The sequence below is a fragment of the Triticum aestivum genome, chromosome 1B (genome assembly GCF_018294505.1).
Source record: "Triticum aestivum cultivar Chinese Spring chromosome 1B, IWGSC CS RefSeq v2.1, whole genome shotgun sequence".
NCBI lineage: Eukaryota > Viridiplantae > Streptophyta > Magnoliopsida > Poales > Poaceae > Triticum > Triticum aestivum.
The window spans coordinates 21,639,316-21,652,025 of NC_057795.1; positions in this window are offsets into that span (position 1 = coordinate 21,639,316).

Below are 12,710 nucleotides of genomic sequence, written 5' to 3' on the forward strand. Positions count from 1 at the left end.
AGAGAAACTCTTTCTCCAGGAAGGACCCGTTCTTGGCAACAAAGATCTTGCCTTCGGATCTAAGGTAGAAGGTATACCCAATTGTTTCCTTAGGGTATCCTATGAAGACACATTTTTCCGACTTGGGTTCGAGCTTTTCAGGTTGAAGTTTCTTGACATAAGCATCGCATCCCCAAACTTTTAGAAACGACAACTTAGGTTTCTTCCCAAACCATAATTCATACGGTGTCGTCTCAACGGATTTAGATGATGCCCTATTTAAAGTGAATGTAGCTGTCTCTAGAGCGTATCCCCAAAAAGATAGAGGTAAATCGATAAGAGACATCATAGATCGCACCATATCCAATAAAGTGCGATTACGACGTTCGGACACACTGTTACGCTGAGGTGTTCCAGGCGGCGTGAGTTGTGAAACGAGTCCACATTTCCTTAAGTGCGTACAAAATTTGTGACTTAAATATTCTCCTCCACGATCTGATCGTAAGAACTTTATTTTTCGGTCACGTTGATTCTCTACCTCATTCTGAAATTCCTTGAACTTTTCAGAGGTCTCAGACTTGTGTTTCATTAAGTATACATACCCATATCTACTCAAGTCGTCAGTGAGAGTGAGAACATAACGATATCCACCGCGAGCCTCAACGCTCATTGGACCGCACACATCAGTATGTATGATTTCCAATAAGTTGGTTGCTCGCTCCATTGTTCCGGAGAACAGAGTCTTGGTCATTTTGCCCATGAGGCATGGCTCGCATGTGTCAAATGATTCATAATCGAGAGACTCTAAAAGTCCATCAGCATGGAGCTTCTTCATGCACTTGACACCAATGTGACCAAGGCGGCAGTGCCACAAGTATGTGGGACTATTGTTATCAACTTTACATCTTTTGGTATTCACAATATGAATATGTGTAACATCACGTTCGGGATTCATTAAGAATAAACTATTGACCATCGGGGCATGACCATAAAACATATCTCTCATATAAATAGAACAACCATTATTCTCGGATTTAAATGAGTAGCCATCTCGTATTAAATGAGATCCAGATACAATGTTCATGCTCAAAGCTGGCACTAAATAACAATTATTGAGGTTTAAAACTAATCCCGTAGTTAAATGTAGAGGTAGCGTGCCGACGGCGATCACATCGACTCTGGAACCATTCCCGACGCGCATCGTCACCTCGTCCTTCGCCAGTCTCCGCTTATTCCGCAGCTCCTGTTTTGAGTTACAAATATGAGCAACGGCACCGGTATCAAATACCCAGGAGCTACTACAAGCACTGGTAAGGTACACATCAATTACATGTGTATCACATATACCTTTCATGTTGCCGGCTTTCTTGTCTGCTAAGTATTTGGGGCAGTTCCGCTTCCAGTGACCCTTCTCTTTGCAATAAAATACTCAGTCTCAGGCTTGGGTCCATTCTTTGACTTCTTCCCGGCAGCTAGCTTACCGGGCGTGGCAACTTCCTTGCCGTCCTTCTTGAAGTTCTTCCTACCCTTGCCTTTCTTGAGCTTAGTGGTTTTATTCACCATCAACATTTGATGTTCCTTTTTGATCTCAACCTCTGCTGATTTCAGCATTGAATATACTTCAGGAATGGTCTTTTCCATCCCCTGCATATTGAAGTTCATCACAAAGCTCTTGTAGCTCGGTGGAAGCGACTGAAGGATTCTGTCAATAACCGCGTCATTCGGGAGATTAACTCCCAGCTGAGTCAAGCAGTTGTGCAACCCAGACATTTTGAGTATGTGGTCACTGACAGAACTATTTTCCTCCATCTTACAGCTGAAGAACTTGTCAGAGACTTCATATCTCTCGACCCGGGCATGATCTTGGAAAACCATTTTTAGCTCTTCAAACATCTCATATGCTCCGTGTTGCTCAAAACGCTTTTGGAGTCCCGGTTCTAAGCTGTAAAGCATGCCGCACTGAACGAGGGAGTAATCATCAGCACGAGACTGCCAAGCGTTCATGACGTCTTGGTTCTCTAGGATGGGAGCTTCACCTAGCGGTGCTTCTAAGACATAATCTTTCTTTGCAGCTATGAGGATGATCCTCAGGTTCCGGACCCAGTCCGTATAGTTGTTGCCATCATCTTTCAGCTTGGTTTTCTCTAGGAACGCATTGAAGTTGAGGTGGACATGAGTGTTGGCCATTTGATCTACAAGACATATTTGCAAAGGTTTTTAGACTAAGTTCATGATAATTAAGTTCATCTAATCAAATTATTTAATGAACTCCCACTCAGATTAGACATCCCTCTGGTCATCTAAGTGATACATGATCCGAGTCGACTAGGCCGTGTCCGATCATCACGTGAGACGGACTAGTCATCATCGGTGAACATCTCCATGTTGATCGTATCTTCCATATGACTCATGTTTGACCTTTCGGTCTCTTGTGTTCCGAGGCCATGTCTGTACATGCTAGGCTCGTCAAGTTAACCTAAGTATTTTGCATGTGTAAATCTGTCTTACACCCGTTGTATGTGAACGTTAGAATCTATCACACCCGATCATCACGTGGTGCTTCAAAACGACGAACTTTCGCAACGGTGCACAGTTAGGGTGAACACTTTCTTGAAATTATTATGAGGGATCATCTTATTTACTACCGTCGTTCTAAGTAAACAAGATGCATAAAGATAATAAACATCACATGCAATTAAACAGTGACATGATATGGCCAATATCATATAGCTCCTTTGATCTTCATCTTCGAGCTCCATGATCATCTTCATCACCGGCGTGACACCATGATCTCCACCATCATGATCTCCATCATCGTGTCTCCATGAAGTTGCTCGCCAACTATTACTTCTACTACTATGACTAATGGTTTAGCAATAAAGTAAAGTAATTACATGGCGTTAAATCATTGACACGCAGGTCATACAATAATTAAGACAACTCCTATGGCTCCTGCCGGTTAACATACTCATCGACATGCAAGTCGTGATTCCTATTACAAGAACATGATCTCATACATCACAATATATCATTCATCATTCATCACAACTTTTGCCATATCACATCACAAATCATATGCTGCAAAAACAAGTTAGACGTCCTCTAATTGTTGTTGCATGTTTTACGTGGCTGCAATAGGGTTCTAGCAAGAACGTTTTCTTACCTACATAAAAGCCACAACATGATTTGTCAACTTCTATTTACCCTTCATAAGGACCCTTCTCATCGAATCCGCTCCAACTAAAGTGGGAGAGACAGACACCCGCTAGCCACCTTATGCAACTAGTGCATGTCAGTCGGTGGAACCTGTCTCACGTAAGCGTACGTGTAAGGTCGGTCCGGGCCGCTTCATCCCACAATACCGCTGAAGCAAAATAAGACTAGTAGTGGCAAGAAAGTTGACAACATCTACGCCCACAAAAAAATTGTATTCTACTCGTGTAAAGAGAACCACGCATAGACCTAGCTCATGATGCCACTGTAGGGGAACGTTGCAGAAAATAAAAAATTTCCTACGGTTTCACCAAGATCAATTTATGAGTTCATCTAGCAATGAGAAAGAGGAGTGCATCTATATACCCTTGTAGATCGAGCGGAAGCGTTCAAGAGAACGGGGTTGAGGGAGTCGTACTTGTCATGATCCAAATCACCGGAGATCCTAGCGCCGAACGGACGGCACCTCCGCGTTCAACACACATACGGTCAGGGAGACGTCTCCTCCTTGATCCAGCAAGGGGGAAGGAGAGGTTGATGAAGATCCAGCAGCACGACAACGTGGTGGTGGATGCAGCAGGGATCCCGGCAGGGCTTCGCCAAGCGTCTACGAGAGGGAGAGGTGTAGCAAGGGGAAAGAGAGGCGCCAAGTGCATAGGTATGGCTGCCCTCCCTCCCCCCTCTTTATATAGGGCCCCTAGGGGGGCGCCGGCCCTAGGAGATGGGTCTCCTAGGGGGAGGGGGCGGCCAAGGGGGTGCCTTGCCCCCCAAGGCAAGTGGAGGCGCCCCCACCCTAGGGTTTCCAACCCTAGGCGCAGGGGGGCAAGGGGGGGCGCACCAGCCCACCTGGGGCTGGTTCCCCTCCCACTTTAGCCCATGGGGCCCTCCGGGATAGGTGGCCCCACCCGGTGGACCCCTAGGACCCTTCCGGTGGTCCCGGTACAATACCGGTGACCCCCGAAACTTTCCTGATGGCCGAAACTCGACTTCCTATATATAATTCTTTACCTCCGAACCATTCCGGAACTCCTCGTGACGTCCGGGATCTCGTCCAAGACTCCGAACAACTTTCGGTTTACTGCATACTCATATCTCTACAATCCTAGCGTCACCGAACCTTAAGTGTGTAGACCCTACGGGTTCGAGAGACATGCAGACATGACCGAGACGCCTCTCCGGTCAATAACCAACATCGGGATCTGGATACCCATGTTGGCTCCCACATGCTCCTCGATGATCTCATCGGATGAACCACGATGTCAAGGATTTAAGCAACCCCGTATACAATTCCCTTTGTCAAACGGTACGTTACATGCCCGAGACTCGATCGTCGGTATCCCAATACCTCGTTTAATCTCGTTACCGGAAAGTCACTTTACTCGTACCGTAATGCATGATCCCGTGACCAGACAGTTGGTCACATTGAGCTCATTATGATGATGCATTACCGAGTGGGCCCAGAGATACCTCTCCGTCATACGGAGTGACAAATCCCAGTCTCGATTCATGCCAACCCAACAGACACTTTCGGAGATACCCGTAGTGTACCATTATAGTCACCCAGTTACGTTGTGACATTTGGTACACCCAAAGCACTCCTATGGTATCCGGGAGTTAAACAATCTCATGGTCTAAGGAAATGATACTTGACATTTGGAAAAGCTCTAGCTAAACGAACTACATGATCTTTGGGCTATGCTTAGGATTGGGTCTTGCCCATCACATCATTCTCCTAATGATGTGATCCCGTTATCAATGACATCCAATGTCCATAGTCAGGAAACCATGACTATCTGTTGATCAATGAGCTAGTCAACTAGAGGCTCACTAGGGACATGTTGTGGTCTATTTATTCACACGTGTATTACGATTTCCGGATTATACAATTATAGCATGAATAACAGACAATTATCATGAACAAAGAAATATAATAATAACCATCTTATTATTGCCTCTAGGGCACATTTCCAACATCTCCATGGCCCATCAAACAGAGGATGTCATTGGGTTTTGTGTTGACCTCATTCCTGTCCTTAAGAAGATAGGTCTCCCTAAATCGCGGTATGAGGGGAGACTTGTTGGAAATATGCCCTAGAGGCAATAATAAAATTGTTATTATTATATTTCCTTGTTTATGATAATTGTTTATCATCGATGCTAGAATTGTATTGATAGGAAACTCAGATACATGTGTGGATACATAGACAACACCATGTCCCTAGTAAGCCTCTAGTTGACTAGCTCGTTGATCAACAGATGGTTACGGTTTCCTGACCATGGACATTGGATGTCATTGATAACGGGATCACATCATTAGGAGATGTGATGGACAAGACCCAATCCTAAGCCTATCACAAGATCGTATAGTTCGTATGCTAAAGTTTTTCTAAATGTCAAGTATCTTTTCCTTAGACCATGAGATTGTGCAACTCCCGGACACTGTAGGAATGCTTTGGGTGTGCCAAACGTCACAACGTAACTGGGTGGCTATAAAGGTGCACTACAGGTATCTCCGGAAGTATCTGTTGGGTTGGCACGAATCGAGACTGGGATTTGTCACCGTGTGACGGAGAGGTATCTTTGGGCCCACTCCGTAGGACATCATCATAATGTGCACAATGTGATCAAGGAGTTGATCACGGGATGATGTGTTATGTAACGAGTATAGAGACTTGCCGGTAACGAGATTGAACAAGGTATCGACATACCGACGATCGAATCTTGGGCAAGTACTATACCGGCAGACAAATGGAATTGTATACGGGATTGATTGAATCCTTGACATCGTGGTTCATCCGATGAGATAATCGTGGAACATGTGGGAGCCAACATGGGTATCCAGATCCCGCTGTTGGTTATTGGCCGGAGAGTTGTCTCGGTCATGTCTGCATGGTTCCCAAACCAGTAGGGTCTAAACACTTAAGGTTCGACGACACTAGGGTTATAGGGAATAGATATACGTGGTTACCGAATGTTGTTTGGAGTCCCGGATGAGATCCCGGACGTCACGAGGAGTTCCGGAATGGTCCGGAGGTAAGGATTTATATATGGGAAGTCCTGTTTTGGTCGCTGAAAAAGTTTCGGGTGCTGTCGGTAACGTACCGGGACCACCGGGAGGGTCCCGGGGGTCCACTAGGTGGGGCCACCGGCCCTAGAGGGCTGCATGGGCCAAGTGTGGGAGGGGACCAGCCCCAGGTGGGCTGGTGCGCCCCCCACCAGGGCCCAAGGCGCCTAGGGTTAAAAACCCTAGGGGAAGGGGGCGCCTCCACCTTGCTTGGGGGGCAAGTCTCCCCCTCTCCCCCTTTGGCCGCCACCCTAGATAGGATCTAGGGGCCGCCGCACCCCTTGGGGTGGGAACCCTAGAGGGGGCGCAGCCCCCTCCCTCTCCCCTATATATAGTTGAGGTCTAGGGGCTGCCCAACACATGAGTTATTCTCTCTAAGACGCAGCCCTACCTCTCTCCCTCCTCGTCTCTCGTAGTGCTTGGCGAAGTCCTGCTGGAGTACCGCGCTCCTCCGCCCCACCATGCCGTTGTACTGCTGCTGGACGGAGTCTTCCCCAACCTCTCTCTCTCTCTCCTTGCTGGATCAAGGCATGGGAGACGTCACCGGGCTGCACGTGTGTTGAACACGGAGGTGCCGTCCGTTCGGCACTAGGATCTTCGGTGATTTGGATCACGACGAGTACGACTCCCGCAACCCCGTTCTCTTGAACGCTTCCGCTTAGCGATCTACAAGGGTATGTAGATGCACTCCCCTCTCTCTCGTTGCTAGTCTCTCCATAGATAGATCTTGGTGATGCATAGAAAATTTTGAATTTCTGCTACGTTCCCCAACAAGACTGACTGGAAAAGGCACCCTTGGAGGGGAGACAATAATATGCAGGGACGAATATTCTTGGTCTCAAGCACACTACACAGTTCTACAGAACTCTACCTTGGTGACCCCTTATGTCGATGAACACAAGAATAGTCTGCGCTCCAAACACCCGGAGCAGTGCGACGACTGGATTACATGCAAACACATCAAGACTTTCAGCAGTTGGTTGGAAACACGTCTCAGAGGTGACAACACCGTTTGTGAGGAGCTGTACTCGTTGTCCAGGGGACCATCTTCGACTGTAATGATTTGGAAAGGATACGAGATAAATGGGAATACATTTTACACGATCGCCCAAGTCAAAAGAGCACCAACCAAAACAGCAGTGTCTGCTTTGATGCAGCCACTGAGAGGGGAAAGGAAACATATTATGGTTACATACTGGACATATGGGAACTTGACTGTGGAGTAGATTTTATGGTCCCTTTGTTTAAATGCAACTGGGTCAATCTGTCAGGAGTCGGGGTACAGGTAGACCCACAGTACGGAATGACAATAGTGGATCTGAACAATCTTGGGTACACTGATGAACCATTCGTCCTAGCCAATGATGTGGCACAGGTTATCTATCTGAAGGACATGTCTACCAAACCGAGAAAAAGAAAAAATAAGGAAGCGAATACATCATACGATGTGCCAAAGCGCCACATAGTTCTTTCAGGAAAAAGGGACATTGTGGGAGTGGAGGGCAAGCCAGACATGTCCGAAGATTATGAAAAGTTTCATGAAATTCCTCCCTTCAAAGTCAAGGCTGACCCAAGCATCCTGATAAATGATGAAGATTATCCATGGTTACGGCGCAATAAGGAAAGGACACAAGCAAAGAAAAAGTGAAGACTTTCTCCACAACTATTATGATGATACCATGCCAACTTTCAACCTTTTCGTAGTTCATTTAAAATGCCTGTTGTAACAGACAAGTTTCTGTATGAAATCCTGATACTTCGAAAGAGATTGTCCGTTTTGTACATGAAGTGCATCCAGTTTATGCCGTAACCCTCTCAACTTTCTTGCACATGCTATGTGGATGAAATGATGATACCATGCCAACTTCCAACCTTTTCAGAGTTCATTTGAAATGCTTTTCAATTTCAAGGTCTTATAGCTAAAAAACCAGTAAATGCTTTTACAAAACTCTAATAGCAAAAGGAATCAACTAAAAAGTTTTTATAAACCTCTAATATTTTTTAAACTAAAATTATATAAAATTTATGCAACTAAAATTATCAAAGTATTTTCTGTTCAAAACATGAAAAGCAGAAATAATTATCATAAAGAATTTTTTGTTAGAAAGTTAAGTAGCAAAAAGAATTGTCATAAAGATTTTTTTGATAGAAACTAAAATAACAAAATCTGTTTTTCAATATAATGATAAAACACAATAATATTAAATAGCAGGAAAAAGAATCACTCCAAATATACTTTTAGTTGCATAAAGATTATAATTATTCAAATTTGGAAACTAATGGAGTAACAGAAAGATTATAATTATTCTGAGCTAAAAGAAAAAAGAATAAAAAAATAAAGCAAAAATCAAAAGAAAATAAATAATTCAAAGCAAAAAATAAAACAAAAAAAATTAAAAAAAGTGCCACCCAAAGGGCCACCACGGCCTGAATACGACTAGAAACCCAACAATGGGCCAGGATTCAGGCCCGCAATAGGCCCAATAGGCCCACAAGCACATATAGTGCGTTTAGGCCCGTAAGCCTGCATTTGAGAGGAGCTCGAGAGGGCAGGGGGACTAGGGCTTATAAACCACTCTCGAGCTCCCTCAGCTAGCGAGGTGGGACTAAACTTTCGTGCCGCGACGCAGGCAGCACAAGGCCTTTAGTCCCGGTTGGTGGCACCAACCAGGACTAAAGGGGCGCATTGGTCCCGGTTGGTGGCACAAACCGGTACCAATGCCCCCCCTTTAGTCCCGGTTGGTGCCACCAACCGGGACCAAAGGCCTCTTCTTCCCGCCCTTTGGGCTACTGAAAAGATGCCTTTAGTCCCGGTTGGTGGCACCAACCGGGACTAAAGGGGGGCATTGGTCCCGGTTGGTGCCACAAATCGGGACCAATGCTCTACCTATATAAGCAGCACTCGTGAAAATTTGGTTAGTTCTTTCTTCCCCGCCCGCCGCCGCCAGGCTGCCCGTCTCCGCCTCGCCGTCACCCCGACGCCGTCGCCGCCCCCCGCCCCGCGCCCCGTGCCCCGCGACGCCGCCGGCCCCTGCCCGTCGTTTCCCCGCCCCGCGCCGCACCTCACCATTGACCGTTGCCATGCCGCCCCTCACACACCGTCGTCGTCGCCGTCGCCGTCCCCTGCCCGTCGCCATCGCCGCGCCCCTCACGCCGTCGCCATCCCGTGAGCAATTTTTTTGCTAATTTAATTTGATGTAGTAGTTAATTTAGATGTGTAGTATAATTTAGATGTGTAGTTAATTGAGTTAGATTTTGTTAGATTTTTTTGTAGTTCATAGATTTTTTTGTTAGATGTGTAGTAATTTAGATGTGTAGTTCATAGATTTTTCTGTTAGATTTTTTTTCATATTGTGTTAGATTTTTTTTTCTGTTAATAGATTTGTTTGGTGATATTATTGTTGAATATGCATGTTTGTATGTTCATATATATGCAAAGATCGAATATGTCAATTTTTTATCATTTTTTTCTGTTCATAGAATTTTTATGATTTTTTTCTGTTGTAATTTTGTTCATAGAATTTTTATGATTTTTTTGTTCATAGAATTTTCTTTGTCAATTTATGTATATGTTCATATTGTGTATGTATAGAAAAATTGTGCATGATCAAAGTCATTTATGAATATGTTCATATTTAGAATAGAGGAAAAAGGAAAATAAGAAGAGAAAGTGTTTAATATAATTAGTTAGAAAAATAATAGAACTATAGTTAAATTAGTTTATTTTTAGTAAGTACTATTTTATTTTATTTATAGTAAGTGCTTAATATATAGTTGAACTAGCTAGTTGATTTAATAAACTACTTTATTTTACTATATATAGAAGTAGTTCCCGCATCGACGTCGACGATGCCTATCCCGCATCCTCGTCGTCGACTCGTCGGTGGAGGCCTATCCCGCATCCTCGTCGTCGATGGGCCATGTCCGGGACTGGGCTCCGTCGGGCTGGTATTGGGAGGTGCTACCTTCCGGGGGACGTAGGTTGGTGAGGAGTCAGCCCGTTGTTGACCCGATCCTTGTTTGGTGGCGGTCGCGTGGGCCAGTGATGGTGCCGAGGCTTCCGGACACCGCGGAGGTGGTACGTCAACGTGTGAGCGAGGAGACGAGCACGTCCGTCGCTACATGGTTGTGTTGGAGGGCAGGTTCGACAATAGCTGGCAGGTTTTCATGGATCTCACTGGAGCTATGATCATGTGATGGTTCCTTATCTTTGGGTGTCCACCGCCCGCGACGATACCCATCGGGCGCCACGGTTCTAGCTGTACTGGCGATGCTATATGTAAGATAGTATTTGAGGAGTATTAGTGATAATATTCGACGATGTACAGACACAAGAAATGATGTACTTTTGGTTATAATTGAATGCATGCTAATTTGAATACTACTTTATTTTACGATTTGGTTTTGCTTATTGAATGCTCATATTGAAAAAGTACTCCTACTTTGAATGCTAGAATTGAAGAGCACTCTATGCAGAAATCTAGGAGCCCCTCCATCATCCATGCCGTCGTGGGGATAGCTTCTCTTTCATTCCCGTGTGCTAAACAATTTGGTGGAATAATGCACTCGGGAATGAAAGGAGGAGCTACCATCACCGATAGTCAACTCGTGATTAATAATAATGATCTAATTTAAGTTTTTTAGTACACATATTTAATTGTAAAAGTTTAATATATTTGAATTATGAACATAGGCCGGAAATGTCGTACTCGGACGACGAAAACTGCCCGGGGGAGTGCGACTGGTGCCACGATGACCGAGGTATGTGCGACAGGTTCCTTGAGCTGGACGAAGATCGGCCCTTCAACATTAAGCTCGAGGAGACCTTCGATGTTCATACGGTACGCAACAACGACAATAGTTTTTTTCGTAATTAAGCACGACTTCAACTATTTTAACGTGTATTTTTCATCTTTTCCAATTCGACTAGCTTATCCCGTGCTATGCAAGACGTTATGTCTTAGAGATGATGGATTTTCAAGACCATAAAAGTATGGAAACCAAAACAATTCACCTAAGGACCCATCATGGTGTGGATTTTGAAGTAAAGTTGTACAATGCTGAGAGTGTAACCAATTTTGGTTGCAAAAATTGGAAAGCACTTTGCAAGATGTATGGTTTTGATGAGGGTATGCTTGTCACCATGGATCTTGGTGATCCTACAATCGAGCAAGACAATATATGGACATTTGGGTCCTTGTGGATACACTTCCAATTCTTCCCCCATGTGAGCTTCTCAAACATAGTTATTAAGTAATTTATATTGTTTATTTCAAAATAGTTGACAACTTATTTTCATTCTTCATAGAATGTGCGGAAGATGGTAGACAAAACCCACTACACCGATGGCTCTGAATTAACTTATAAGGAGAAAAATTATCTGATCGCATTTTGTACTGATCTTGAGAATTACAATGTCTACAATCGAACTCCTCAATATTATGGTCAATACGTGCCACTAGTGCATGTGTTGAACAACGGTAACTACCATGGAGATACTCTGGTAAGATTTTTTACAATTATGACATCCGTGCATCTTTTTGCATACTTCTAAAACTAGTACATCATTGCTAACTACGAAGTTATTACTATGTTTTTCAATAGATAATACCCAATGATTGTGTGCCTCATCTGATGTATACGCACGGTCGCCTTGATATTTTGAACATACAACCAGGTCGTCCTACGAATCTCAACTGTCCATACCGAATTTCTAAAAGAAGTGGAGACATGGCAATCAAAGAATGGAAAAAATGTATGGACAGTCGTAAGAAGCTTCTTGGAAGTAAAAGGAAGCAAAGCGCAAGAATTGGAGACATGATGATCTCCATTCTTCATAATGGAGAGTCAGGGTCTATATTGTTTTATGCTATTTTATCTTAAGTGTGTTTAGGTCCTACCTGATACTGATGATCATGTGCTAAGAACAATTATGTAGGGTTGGGTTCGATGACTATGAGTATGATGATCGTATGACTTGTTACTAATAACGAGTAGAAGTTGTATGATGATGCATGATTAGTAGGACTTGTTATTATATATGATGATGTATGATGCGAGCATGATGAAGAGTTATTATATATCAGCGGGTGAAATGAACATAGCAGTAGCGTTGGTAAACCAAGCACGAAGATATAAGAGAGGACACTTCTCTCTATTAGCTAACTAATAACAACCTAAATTAACCCCCAAAACCTCTAAACCAGCCACTTTCAAAAAAAAAACCTCAGCTCCAGCCAGCTGCTGACGCGTGGATGCTTTTTGTTCCCGGTTTATGTCACCAACCGGGACCAAAGGCCCCCCTGCCTGGGCTGCCCGCAGCGGCCACGGGGAGGCCCATCTGTCCCGGTTCGTGTAAGAACCAGAACTAAAGGGAGGAGGCATTAGTAACGACATATTAGTCCCGGTTCAAGAACCGAGACTAAAGGCCCTTACGAACCGGGACAAATGCCCT